This window comes from Miscanthus floridulus, chromosome 18 (assembly GCF_019320115.1).
Source record: "Miscanthus floridulus cultivar M001 chromosome 18, ASM1932011v1, whole genome shotgun sequence".
Taxonomy (NCBI): domain Eukaryota; kingdom Viridiplantae; phylum Streptophyta; class Magnoliopsida; order Poales; family Poaceae; genus Miscanthus; species Miscanthus floridulus.
This window is the reverse complement of record NC_089597.1, coordinates 21,334,512-21,347,250: the sequence shown is the minus strand read 5'-3', so window position 1 is coordinate 21,347,250 and position 12,739 is coordinate 21,334,512.

Sequence of the window (12,739 nt, the reverse complement as noted above, 5' to 3'; positions counted from 1 at the left end):
ACTCTAGAGGAAGGACAACTCCTAGCCGAGCCACCGACTATACGCCTTTCTTCATGGTCTATGGTTCCAAGGCCGTCCTCCCAACCGACCTTGACTATGGAGTGCCAAGGATCAGAGCATATGATGAACAGGGAGCTGAGGCATCCCACGAAGATGCCATGGACCAACAAGACGAAGCTCGTGACATCGCCCTCCTTCGCTCGGCCAAGTACCAGCAGGTGTTGCGACAGTACCACAGCCGATGGGTGCGGGACCGAGCCTTTAACATCAGGGACCTGGTTCTCCGCCTCATGTAGAGCAACAAGGACCGCCACAAGCTTTCCCCACCCTAGGAGGGGCCGTACGTCATCGCGGAAGTACTTTGGCCAGGTGCCTACAAGTTGAAAATCATCGATGGTGAGGTCTTCACCAACGCCTAGAACATTGAGCAGCTATGTTGTTTTTACCCCTAAATAAACGCATACTTTCTCTTATAAGTTTTGTCATCAAAATCCCCGATCTTTCGTGACATCCGACCCCTGCAAAGGCGAGGGGTCAGACCTCACTCAGGGGCTGGTATGAGTACATTTATCTTACAAACATTCTCTGTGTTCTCCCTCTTTTCTCATGGTAAGTCCTAAGGGCTAGGATTTCAGGAACAAACTCTAAGTATAACTGGTAGGACTGCGGGAAAGCCATACCCCAGCGGCTATGGTCTCCTTGCTCACCAGCATGATCAGAATTGGCTCACCCGCACTCTGAGCTTTTTGTGACCTTAACTACGGGAAGGGTCGGAAGGCACTGAACCTCTTTTACAAAAAGAGGGAGAAGAGCTTAAAAGCTGTTTGCCGTAACGAAATTTAAGAACTTGTTCATTTTTTCATAAATTCATCTTTTACAAAGTGATTTCATCACGAAAAGGGACTGATGTATTCATAAATACAAAAAAACTGTTCCCACGGGGGCTCCCCCCACAACTTAAATGATTACATTTTCTGACCAGTTCTACTCTAAATACTACTACGGTCACCGCGCCACGCTCTCCATCGGCGACGCCCTACCGCTCCGCAGGATCCCTGAGAGTGTCGTCGTCTGCAACGTCGAGCACCACGTCAGTGACCATGGTGTCTTCACCAGGGCATCCAGGGACTACGCCATCGTGATCAGCCGTAACCCCAACAACGGCACCTCAATGGGGATGCTGCCCGCTGAAGTATGGCCGCCATGACTAGTGGATGTCTCTGACATCTCATCAAACTTCATGAACTCACCGATCTGAGTGGCTGCAAGGGTGAAGCCACCCATTGACGCAGTCCTAGGTGGCTCCCCCACCGACAAGACTCGCCCAAAGAAGATTCACCATGAGAAGTCTCCATACGGCTCCATCCCGATGAAGGCCTCGCAGACGATAACAAAGCCGGTGATGGGCGGCACCCTCCAGTGCACCTTCTCCTTCAATGGAAGTGGCCCCTTCTCGACAAAGGTGGCCAGCACCATCTCATCCACATTGGATGACCTCCAGCTCGACATCGCGCTCTGGATTCACGAACGAATCTATGAGTTCTCCTCTCCCTCGCATTACCCTCTCTCACTCAGAAACCGCCGAGACATGCGAACGCACTCGGCGAGAAGGAAGAAGGAGGGGAGGCAGTAGCTCAAGAGTAGGCGGAGGAGTGGGACGAGAACCCTCTCCCTTCCCCTATTTAAGGAGGAGACGCAACAGTTGGAGAAAGGCGAAGGGTTGGGGTGAAAAACCCTCTCCCTTTTCCTATTCAATGCGGATGGGAATTCGAGGGGACGCATCTTGACTGACGGGACGCGCCCTGCTCGATGAGACAGCACCTGGTCAAATGCGACGTGGCCTGGGCATGGCCCACCACTACCGCACGCCGAGCACGAGAAACAAAGCGTAGCCACATGCAGGCGGCTCTCTGCTTTCCTAGGCAAGACCTGGAAGGACCCAACGATGGAACCTCCATCAAGGGGAGCCCAATGGGCCTTCTGAGTCAATCGGATAGCCCGGGTGAATGCCGAGCAACGGGGTTGAGAAACCAAACGGCCGCCAAAAGATAAGCACCCTTATTTACTTACTTTACGTATCAATTTCACTACTGAGCCTCCGACCCCAGCAACGGCAGGGGCGCGAACATCGCTCGGGGCTACCGAGAGTGTCTACTCATTTAGACATTCTCTTTGCTCGACCCCTCCTTATGTTAAAAAACCAGAGGCACGGTGTGCGGGTGTAAACTTTGAGTAAAACTGGATGAACCGCTAGACCCTACGCCCCAGCGGCTACGGTGTTTTTTGTTCACCAGCGTAATCAAATCTTTGTCCCCACACCCCTAGGTTTAGCATCCGTCTTCTCAAGAAGGGTTCGGAGGGGTCTGCCTATGGAATCTCCTTCAAGGAGAAGCTGTCAGATCACCTAAGTCAATCGAACGGCTCGGATCATCGCCGAGAGACATAAAAAATTGCGATGCTCGTGCAGGTTACACCGGCCCCGTCACAAACGTCAGATCCAAACCCCGCACGAACATGTCCGGTAAGAGCTTCCTGTCGCTCATGCCACTAAGATAACATCACCGACCCTCGCTTTCGTTTCCATTACATCATACATTCATTCCATATATTCAAGCGTTGCATATGCAATTGCCGCATCTCAACGCTTCGCGTCATGTCACAAAGCGGTAGTTGCCTCATTTGATATGAGCGGCAACTGACTGAGGTTCGAAGACCAGCCCACGAAGGGCTCGAGGCTGCCTCATGTCAAATAGAGCCACGGGAGAAAAACGAGATGAGCCCCAGCGGCCTTGCCCGACCCCGCTCAGAAGCGGACAGGGACATCTCGACCTTTCTTGTTTGATTCTAACCTCAAGCCAAACCCATAGAATCTCCACCGAGAGAGAGGCCAACGGACCACCCGAGCCTATCGAATGGCTCGTGCATCTGCCAGGAGGCGGTTTAAGAAGTAGTGGAATGCCACATGAGGGCTCTACCAACCCCGTCAGCGGATGACAGACCCGGATTCCACATGAACATGCCTGTTAGCGAGCTCATTGAGTGCGACACTTGAGCCGTCGAGGCAAGTGTCATTAGCTTAGTCCCTCCATTTGCAAAAACCAAGACCCCAAGGGGCTTGGGGGCTCGAGCCGCCCGATCCTAGATCGAGAGACCGAGGTTCGAAGGCTGGCCCGCGAAGGGCCCGCCGAGGCCTCGCGTCGAACAAGAGCCAGGGGAGAAAACGCAGATGAGCCTCAGCGGCCTTTGCCCAACCCGCATAGATGCAGATAGGGTCATCTCAACCTTCTCGTTCGATCCAGCCTCTAGCTGAGCCCATAAAATCCCCATTGAGGGAGGATCTGTTGGAAGGTGGGTTAAGGAGCAATGGAGTGCCACCCGAGGGCCTTGCCGACCCTGTCACGAGCAACGGGACCAGATTCCGTTCGAACATCCCCGTTGGCGAGCTCATCAAGCGCGTCACTCGAGCCATCGAGGCAAGTGATGTTGCCTCAACCCCTCTAGTTGCGAAAACCGCGGACGGGGCGACAGTCACAAAAATGAGCCGACCCTTGACCAAATCCCCGCAACGCGTGGGGGCTCGGGGAAGGCCGGACTTGCAATGAGACCGAACGCACGATCGCAGAACAATAGCTAAAATCCTAAGGAAGGGGTACGTGCGAATACAAGAGTAGTTCCGCTATCCTCTCTTCGGTCTCCAGTGATATCCGACCCCTGCAACCGCTAGGGGTCGGACCTCACTCGGGGGCTGATAAAGGTATAATACTCCCTTTTTCAAAACAGTCGCTGCGTCGGAGCTCTTCCTCACGTTAAGGTTAGCGGCAAGGTTTGTGGGAACAAATAACCGAGCGTACCTAGTAAGACTGCAAAAACCCACGCCCCGATAGCTATGGTAACTTTGCTCACCAGCATAATTGAAATTCCCCTCTTATACACCTCAGGCCCTACAGCCTTAACAAACAGAAGGGTCGGATTGCATGAACACCTTTTTTGAATGCAAAAAGGGAAGAAAGCAAGTTCAACCAAACAAAACGAAATTACGAATTTGTTCAAACAAAGCGAAATTACAAATCTGTCTTTAAGATACAAAAGTGCCGACACTTGTCCACAAATTAATGATAAATGTCCATCAGACTCATTCGACTAACCACCCCTCCGTGGGAGAACCATATCTTCAACTTTGCTCGCCAGGGTTTCCACAAGAGGAGTCACCGTCGCTTCTATTTCATCTAGCTCGGAGGGTTCGTAGCCTAGCGCGAAACCAAGGCTCATCACCTCCAAGTCGATGTTGTCATCATAATGCAAGTGGGCGATGGTGAAGGCTTGGATGATCCCTGAGCGAAGAGCTTCCTTCTCCAGCTGGCGCACCCGCGCCACGATATCTACGGCACGGGTCACGAGTGAGCTAGTCCCCTCTGCCTGCACCACCTGCAGGTCGTCGTAGACTACGCCAAGGGCAACCTTTAGGACATCAAGCTCGTCACCCTCCGCCTGAAGAAGACCCCTCGCCTTGGCGAGATCCGTGGCCAGTCTGGCAGCAGCGCCCTTGGCCTCTAGCTTCTGTGCTTTCACGGTCCCAAGCTCGGCCTAGAGGGAGCTGATCCTCTGCTGTGCCTTGTGGCGCTCTCGGACGGCCTAGTCACGCTCCCCGTGGGCCATACCATGCTCTAGGCGGAGCCTCTCTGCAGTCTGGCGTAGCTCGTCTTGCTCCTTATGAAGTCGGGCGACCGCCTCGGCGTCTAGTTTCGCCCTCTGCTCTAGGGCCGCAGACCTCTCCTCGGCTTTCAGCCTAAGATCCCACTCCTTCTCGGCCTTGGCTAGGAGGTCGATGATCCGCTGGCGGGTCTCAGCATCCCACTAGAGTAGCTCATCCTGCTCCTTCCACACTCTGGTGGCCTCCTCCTGATCCCATTGTGCCCTCTACGATAGTTCATCAAAAGACTTCTCGGCATCGTCTGCATCCCGATGGGCCTCGGCCACCCGCCGTCGAAGATTGTCCGCCTCCGCGGTAAGGGGAGTCAACTCGGCCACCCTCTGGCAGAGCTGGGCGGTCACGTCCCTATGCAGCCATGCCTCATCAATGAGGCGGTCCCAATCCTCCTTGTGTTCACAAAGGAACCAGGATTTCTCCTGGCTGCGAGCAATAAGAGTATGAAAAAAGATGGTGGTCAGAAAACAAAAATAGATGAAGAAAAATGAGATCGAGAGGCAAGTCCAAGTGAACCCCTCGCTGAGCTTCTCCCGCTCCATGCCCTCGGCGGCATCGTTGAGGGTGAAGAGTTTCGACGACGGGTCCCATGGACTCACCCACCAGAGCGGGGGCTCATCCTGCGCGGGTGGGTGGTGGCCCTTCGATGTTAGGACTAGGGACAACTCCCTGCCGGTCTCCTCTGTAGCTACTGCGGTATCCGAGGGTCCCTTGGCCATGACCCCCTCCGTCCCGCCCACGGCGGGCGTCGTCTCTAGGGCCATCAGTGGCACGGGATGCGCCACTGCCTCGGGCACCACCACCATAGCTTCTAGCTATGACCCATCCATCGTAGCCACCATCACCTCCGCCGCTATTAGCGGGACCTCGTCCGGCTGCGCCACGCCCGCCATGGTCGACACAACAGGTGCGGACAACAGCTCCGCCCGCCCCAATGTCGGTAGCGTCATCACTTCCATCGCCGGTTGAGCAGCAACCTCTAAGGGTGCCCCCTTAGCCTCGCTGACCGCTTGACCCACTGAGGGCACGAGCACCACCACGGGCGGTGCCAGACCGACCGATGAGGCTGTGACACCGGCTCCGCTCTCGCCCAAAACAAGAGCGACGTCAGGCGGTGGCCCCCGCCTTGCCTAAAGGGCGATGGTTTTCTTGGGTGCCAGCGCTATAGAAGTGCCCAATCTGATCCACCTCCTGACGCTGCAGGAGAAACAAAAGGCGTGAGTCACTATGAAAAACAGAGAAAACAGATGAGTCAGCAACTTACGTTGGCGCTGTTGGGTGGTGGAGATGTTTGGGGGACGAACCCCTAGTTTCCTACTCCAGCTCGTCAGGGTGGGACCGTTTTGGGCCTGTCCCTTGCTCCCTGGCCGAGGGGCTCGCCTCCCTCATATCTGGGGGCATGGCGGCGGATCCGCTTGCCCCCGCCGGCTCTTGGGGCACGACGACGAGTCTGCCTGTCCCCGCTGATTCCTGAGGCACGGCGGCGGGGCCACTCCCCTCCGCTGGCACCTCAGGCATGGCGGCAGATCCACCCACCCCTGATGGTTCTAAGGACGGGCCAACAGCACGGCCCGCCTCCTCTGGCCTCACGGCCGCACCTTCCCTTGCGTGGAACAGGAAGGGTCCCTGCATTAACGAGTGGGTACCTGTTAATGCATCCTCGCTTCCCAGGTCACCCCACTTGGTGTCTGCGACTACCTCATCATCCTCCTCCTCCTCATCGTCGTCGTCACTGTCTGTCTCCTCTCCTCGCTCCCGTTCCCGCAGTTTCTCCTGCTTCTTCTTCCTCTTGACCTCCTTCGTCTTCTTCTCCCACTCGGCCATGGTGCGATTCGCTACCACCACGAGCGGGTCCTTCGGCAGTGGAGCCGAGCGATCCATAAAGATGAGTCTCTTCGGCTGGTCCCGCTATCCCAATGTCAGCATCAAGGGGTTGGGAGTTCAATTAAAAAGGAGGCACGAGGAAAGAGAACTTACAAAGTCGATGTACCCCGGTTCTGGCCGCATTGGGGGATGCCCCGGCACTAGATACACAAAGTCAAGAGCAGCGCCAGCGCTGTCCCGCAAGGGCTCCATTGACTCCTTGATGTGCTGCACAACTTCGGAGGGGGCGAGCGCTCCATCGGCGAGTGCCATCCCATCGAGTGATGCTCCGAGCACCATCAGGTACAGGGGAAGTGCGCGACTCATCAGCGGCGCCACCCTCCACGTATGATAGGCGCCAATGATCCCTGACCCCTTCATGCCCCTCTCCTTCAGAATTTGGATGGCGGCGAGATGGTCCTAGATTTTCTTCTTGTCTTTATCCGGGACCCCCCCCCACTTCCTCCATGAATCCGGGGCCTCTTTGATGAGGCGTCCGGTGAACGCTGGCAAGGGGGCGGCTGCGTCGTTCTTGACATAGAACCAATGCGAAAGCCACCCCTTGTTGGAGGTCGATAGACGCATCGACGGGTATTCGTTTACCCGGTTGTTGCGGAGCTAAATGTCGGTGCATCCCATCAGCACGCTCAGCTCCTGTCTCTTCTCCCGCTTCTTGAGGAGGGTGATGGCAAAGAAGTACTGCCACAGGTCGAAGTGGGGACTAATCCCCAGGAACCCCTCGCACAGGGCGACAAACACTGCAATGTGTTGGATCCCATTGGGAGTAAGGTGCTGTAGCTCCACATTGTAGAAATTCAGCAGCCCCCGAAGGAACTTGTGGGTGGGGGTGGCAAATCCCCTCTCATGGAAGTGAACGAAGGACATGACGTAGCCTTCGAGCACCGACAGCGCATCTTCATTGCCGGGCAGCCACCACTCCTTGGTGGTAGTCCGCGTGCAAAGAAGGCCACGGTGAACGAGGCCCTCTAGGCGCTGGAGGGTGACATCGGATCTACACCACTACTCCATTAGATGATGGGGGTGGTTGGATGCGAGCTTGACAGCGGCTACGATGCGGGTGCGGGAGGCTCAGGCGATTGGCAGCGAAGGTTGTAGATGCAAAGGCAAGAAGGCAATGCACGAAACCCTAGGGGCGAACCCTTTCATTTTATAGGGCGACGGATGTGAGGAACGTAATCGTCCGCCTAGATCTCCGCACCTACCACGATTCACCACCACATCACCGCGCGGGATATGCGCCCCCAATCCCTATCCTTTCCTACCAAAGTCACGCTGGACGTTTCGCCTTCCTGGGCAGACCAGGACTCTTTTCCTGCAGAGGGGATACAGGTCAAAAAGTGTTTCTCCAGCCCGCCTGGGCCTAGGAGTTCGAGGGCTGGCCCAATAATTTCGAAGGCCATCCCAACGAAGGATGGGCCCATGAGCGGCCAAAACTCAGGCACACGAGCCTCAAGGGAGTCTCGATCCGCAATCGAGTCTCAACCGGGCTCACCCTGGATGAATCCCCGCGAACGGGATACCAGGGTTCCCTTTAAACTATCCAGTTGTCAAAACACCAAATCTCAAAGCCATACCCGCGAAGGGTCCGAATTACCCCCGGGCGATTCTATTCGAATCACCCGGGGGCTTGGGGGCTACACCCGATGGGTGCGCTCGCACGCACCCTCTAGCGAATCGAAATACCCCCAGGCGATTCTATGCAAATCACTCGGGGCTCGAGGGCTACACCCGTCGGGTGCGTTCGCGCGCACCCTCTGGCAAGTCAAATCACCCCCCGAGCAATTCTATCTGAATCACCCGGGGGCTCGGGGGCTACTATCAGGGACCAAATACTGGGGTACCCAAAGAGGTGGAACTAATAACCATCAAACACTGATGCTTCCGAACAGACAAGAGCGCAACTACACTTCTTGCCCATATGACCAAAGGTTGGCTGTGTCTCGCCCGGCCCCTAAGGGTTGGCTCCGCCTCGCCCGACCCCTAAGGGTTGGCTCCGCCTCGCCCGACCCCCGAGGGCTGGACTCCGCCTCGTCCGACGTCTGGGGCCAAACTCCGCCTCACTCGACGGTTGAGGGCTGGCTCCGCCTCGCCCGACGTCCGAGGGCTGGCTCCGCCTCGCCCGACGTCCGAGGGCAGGCTCTGCCTCGCCCGACGTCCCAGGGCTGGCTCCGCCTCGCCCGACGTCCGAGGGCAGGCTCCGCCTCGCCCAACGTCTGCACCCTGTTCCTTCATAATGACGAGCACAGGGTAAGACAGGATACTCAGGTCAACCACAGTACCGAGGACCATACCCTGCACGCCTGCGGGAAAGTATCGTCAGGATATGACGGGATGGGCGCTTTAAGCCCTTCCAGGCATGACAGAGCCCGAACAGTGTTGTACGCGCCGACTTTTGTCTTACAGTGTTGTGGGCGCCGCCATCAGCCCTCGGACGCGGATCCTGACATAAGCATACGACAACCACTACAATCCAGGAGGGAACTCATATCACCTACAGTAATGGACGTATGGTCACTACCCCGTCTGCTCCCCATAGAGTCACGGCTCGGCACCCTGGCACGCCGCACCGTCCGCCGGAGTAGGATGGGACGTGACCACTTGCTGAATGAAGCCAGAGCATGGTCCTATTAGGATCAGCGAACGTGCTATCCCTGGCACCGTCTGCCATGTCAGCAGGGCAGGCTCAAGGGAAAAGGAAGACCCAGCACCTTCAAATGACCTTCTCTACCGCTGGTTTTTTCCTCTTTCTCCCATCTGTAACTCCTGCTCCCCCTTGGTCTATAAAAAGGGAGGGCAGGGCTCCCCACTAAAGAGACGGATCGATTCCACACACATCACACGGCACAGCTAGGCAGCATCCAAGCTCTTAGCACCCGTTCGACCTTTCTATCAGAGACTTGGGACCTGTCCCTCTCTCGACCGTTTGTACCCCCTACTATGAACCTTTCAGTGCTAATAATACAAGCAGCAGCAAACTGGACGTAGAAACATTCTGCCCGAACCAGTATAAACCTCGTGTCTTTTAGCACACCATTTGGGCCCAACACACAACAAATATAAATTTACTAGTCGGTGTTTATTCGAAACACCGACATGCATTCAGATACAAAAGTGTAGGATACAGCCACGGATTACACGTCATACAAAATCAGAGCTAGGATTTTTTTTAAGCACAAAAGCCAGGCATCACCACAGGACAATAGAAGAAAAACAATAACCAGGTCAACCCATTCTGTGAAATGAAATTCTCCTTGGGACAAAATCATCATAATTCATAAGTAAACATTATTATCGAAAATAAGCTCGGTACAATGAAAAACCAGCATAAGAACACACAGCAAAATAGAAGATACTTTATTCCTGTTGAGTAGCTAATATGGTTCAACAACAGATAACTGAACAACTAGCATAAGTTTAATAGTGCATACTTAATACCAAAACAACAAGCTAAGCTGGATTATTACATGGCATCAGCTGGAAATATCCAAGTTGGACGCCACTGACCACCATGATGCTGTGGCACAGCTGCAGTCTCTGATAACAAGGGTTTGATATTCCCACTTTTCATGTTGTACACACCACTGTCACCAAGAGGATCAGCAGCAAGGTTCGCTGGAAAATAATCACAAATGAAATATATGCAGTCCTCTTCAACTCCAGTGCACTCTCCAGCAGGAAAAGACTTGGAGCAGTGCTTCCCAACAAAGAGAGCTTGGCCACCCAACTCAAGAGACACATCTCCATTGGCCTGGTTTGGTGCTCAAATCTGCCTCAAAGACCTCAAACCCTGCAGTGTCGTCAGCCTCCAAGAGACAAGGTTCTATATCTGGATTACACCCAATCTTTCGATTCACCATCAACAGTCTACCACAACATTCAACTAGATAACTCAGCACAATGTACAAGCCGGGCAAGGGTCAGGGCGGCACAAGTATTGTAGTGGGGTGACTGGTTATGCATAGGTCGCATGATATCTTTGGTTTACCATCAAGACCATAATTAATCTCAAATATTGAAAGCACATTTCTACTAAGACCATACAACTTTCCATTAAAGAAGGTAATATCATCAAGAAGGGACAGTTGTGGCTGGCCATGGGGCCAAGAGAAGCAAGGGTGCAACTCCAAGTCTACTGCAATTGGTGGCTGTCAGATACGAATTCTACGACCACCTTCCAAGATCAGCGCAACAAGGGAACCTGGTGATGATTCCAAGGGCGAGGGTGCCACCAGCTTAAAGAAATGAGAATTATAATATCTGGAGTTTGAATTGAACCACGTGATGACTAGCTTAGAAATGTTAACTGTGGCCTTGGAGAAAGGGTTCATCAGTGAGCAGCCACCGTCATTATGCATAAAGAACATCCAGTTGTCAACAGAACCACTGCAAAAAGCTTTATCTGGTATAGGCATTCTGATAATTTTACCATCTGGAATACTCAAGAAGGTCCCGTCAAGGAGGGTGAGCCAAGGAAGCAGTGGGGGCAAGGGATCTAGCTGAGCGTTGGAACGCCATGGGCGGCACACTGCCCTTAGTCGAACACGGTCAGCTAAGGAGGGCAGCCGCCTGAGAACAAGTCCCAAAATTTCTGGCAGGAGGTTTGGCCAAGACAAATATTGTGCCTCCTTCATCCTGAAAATGCAAGCCTGAGATGAAATTACACAAGGCTCAGAGTTACCAAACTCAGACTTAACAATGTTAACATGAGCAGTGAATGAAACACCATATACTATGCAATAAGGCAGATGCAGTTTACAATAGCAGAATGACAAGCTTAGGGTTTCACAACTTTCAAATTCCGTTTGGAATGTGAATCTTGGAATGACTCCTAAAGTGAATTTACATATCCGTCTTTATAGAAGGATTCTCATGTATGCATATGACAATATTAAGGATTAAAATGACTAGCTAGGAAAACAAAAGAACAAACTGAAAATAGGCTAATGCAAGTTCACTTGCTTTTCTTTTATCTTAGGCCAATTGGTATTATCTGAAAAGAACAAACTGGAGTGATTGGGCCTTAAAAAACAAGACATTAGCATCCCTCTATTGTGCACAGAATCATCCTCTAAAATAGTACGGTTAGCTAGCTAGCCATGTTAGTGTCAATGACCATCACTGCATATTCACAGTTAATGATTTAAATGGAGGTGCAACCATTCTGAAAACTAGAGTAGACAGGAGCATGAATAGCACAGGTCCACACTAAACGCAGATGCAGCCACCGAAGTGGCTTCTATAGCACCAATGCAATCCTAACAAAAAAAATTGAACACGTGGTTAAGGACTACAATGGCCAAAAAAATATTCTATGCACATTGACAGCGGTGGTACCTTGAAGTATGGGTTGAACCGTTGGTAGTTTGCAATTTTAGGGTGGACCTCAAGGGACGGTGGTCGTATCATTTCTCCACGGAGCTCTCCAATAGCATACAAAACCTCATGGAAGTAACGACTAATTGTTTCCAGACCCCTTCTAAAATTCAGCTCAATCAACCTAAACCTACAATTATGGTCAACTACTTGTAGGAACATGGCAACTTGTTCCTCAATTGAGCTGTTAATTGTGTCCGTAAGTAGACGCCTTGTCCTAAGCAATGTGCACAGGTGGAAAAAAGGGGCTCTCCTCATGCGAAGTTGTTCTACACAGTGGCGATCGTCATTGTGGAAAATGAACCTAAGGTTTGCCATCCTAATTTTGTCTCTTTCAGCTAAAGGGCCATAAGTGACAGGTGGTGTGCGACCTGCACGCCTATACACAAAGAACGTGTAGGCACATATTGTAGCAACTACTCCAGCAGCTTGAGCAATGATTTTACACCGTTTGATAGCCAACTGGTCCATCTAGACATTTCAACCACGCATAAGTTGCAATAAAAAATTGGTTATGAATAGGAAATTCATAGATAAAAGGATAGACAGGCTCAGAATTATTGAAGTTCTATGTGACCATAACAAAGCCAGCAGGTTCATATCAGATTATGGCAATGTATTTTTTCTCTACTATATTATGGCGATACATATTTCAGTAAGTAAAAACATTTATTTCAGTAAGTGTTGCCGACTTGTCGTTAATCTTCCACCCAATTTGCTAATTTCATGCATGTATTTCATACTACATATATATTTCTAAGTGTATTCCATTCGTTA